Consider the following 1,949-nt stretch of genomic DNA (forward strand, 5'->3'; position numbering starts at 1 on the left):
CAATGGAGGACAGTTCTTGGCTTGATGAGATGCAGATCCGAAAAGCAGGTTACTCGGTGGAAGAACTCATGGAACGGAGCCATGAGAACTCTCTTTTACCCCGGCAGCCTGATGCAGGAGCATCTGGTCGACAGGGCACAGACCGAGAAGTGGCAGAACAGGTTTCCGAAGAAGATTGGGGAAAGTGATTAATTCTACAGAAGGACAGCAAGACTGTCTTAGTTTTTTCATTATTATCATTTTTGCTCTTTAAGGATTAGACTACAGCATTTAGTGATTAGCTTAAATGACTTGTTAACTTGTTCCTGTTACAATTGTAATAACCGGTCCTAACTATAAATGTTAAGGGCTTGTAGTATAGATTTTGAATTAAGATTATTAGACTAATTAGGCAAAAGACCATAAATTACTGTAGGCATCAAACTATTGCGAGACAGCAAGCACAGGTAAACCAAAAATAGCCAAACCATGTAACTGGAGTAACTGCCAGGTAACTGTAATCTGGAACTAACTAACAGTTACCTAACCACTGAGTTATGGTATAAGAAGAGAGGGAAAATACATGTAAAAGGTTCTGGAGTACGATATTGAAATAAGAGAGAAACAACAGAATATTATTTTTCCTTCATATATATTATTCAGTGCATCCTAACCAATTTACAGATTGTGATTCTATGTCCTCAAAACATATTTTGCATCTACAGAAATTCTTGTCAATGCATCTATTCTGAATGTGAACCGTGACAGCATTCCACACAGCATCCACGCACAAAACATTCTATTTCCAATTACTGTTTATATCCATCCATTGCAAAGTAACTTTGTAACCAAATTTCATTAAGTCGAGAGGCCAATGCATGCATACATACAGTTCTGTTCATTATAATAATTTGCAGGTCAAACAGTGACAGGGTAACTCCAAATACAAACGTCCCATAACCAGCCGAAGCGAAGTCAAGCGAAGAACAAAAGGAGTCGAGCAGTCGAGCCAGAAAGAGCCACGGCCTCAAACCACAGGTAAGCAACCACGCCGAAACCCAAAAAAGGAATTATTACATTTGCTGTGTAAACAAAAGTTTTATCCAGACATAACATTGCCAACGGCCGAGGGAGCGAGAGCTCACAAGGCTAACCAAGCACGACTGTGGAAAGAACTATAGACGAAGAGCAAAGGACTGAAACAGTTATCTACAAATACCACAGAAACCCTCTGAAGATTACAGAGTGGGTCGAGCCCCTTAAATACTTGACTCATTAACAGAATACAGACACCCATGGCAAACAAATCTCGTGCAGACCAAAAGACACAGAGAAAGGTGAAATAGAAACAGAGCTACCCGAAAAGATAAGCGGTCGAATCCCCTGCAAGGCCACGGAGCCGGTTACCTGCAACCACCGTGACAAACAGTGTTAGGTCGCGGACATAAACAAGCTTATGCAAAGGTGAATAAGCCACGAGAGCCGAATAGACAGAACAGAAGAAAGAAATAGGACCTTACCAGTTGTAACCAGGTCCATAAACCGCTGAGTGCTCAGTGACAACCTAACCACAGAGGAGCTGTGAAGGGTTAGGCGAGCGTTCAAGTTGGAAACATAAATATATAGCATGCAACAATTTCTTACCTGAATCGACGGAGTTGGACGATGGTTTGGAGCCAGAGACGAAGCTGCAACTGTAAGTTCCCCACCGAGACGGAGCCGAAGTGTTGAACAGAACCCATAAGCAGAACCGAACACCATAACAGAGCCACAGAGGGCGGAGTGTTGCAGAGAGTGACAGAATTCATAGGCAGAAACAAACACCAGAACAGAGCCACAGAGGGCAGAGTGTTGCAGAGAAAACCAAGCTCATGCACAGAGCCGAACACCAGCATAACCACAGAGCCCAACAAACAGTGAAAATGACCGAATGACCGCGAACAATCCGGAGTAAAGGCAAGTGAGATTAG

General features: G+C 42.8%; 1 long non-coding RNA gene across 1 annotated transcript; it reads right to left on the reverse strand.

The window, feature by feature from the left end:
* Positions 1 to 858: 858 nt before the first annotated feature.
* On the reverse strand, positions 859 to 1,633 carry LOC149185320 (uncharacterized). Its single transcript, XR_016257832.1, has 2 exons — positions 1,500 to 1,633; positions 859 to 1,386 (listed from the first exon to the last, which is right to left on the reverse strand). It is a non-coding gene; the product is annotated as an uncharacterized LOC149185320 (long non-coding RNA).
* Positions 1,634 to 1,949: the final 316 nt, after the last annotated feature.

Source organism: Pinus tabuliformis, chromosome 3_2 (assembly GCF_031772625.1).
Source record: "Pinus tabuliformis cultivar Carrire ecotype Pingquan chromosome 3_2, CPIR1, whole genome shotgun sequence".
NCBI classification, from domain to species: Eukaryota; Viridiplantae; Streptophyta; class Pinopsida; order Pinales; family Pinaceae; genus Pinus; species Pinus tabuliformis.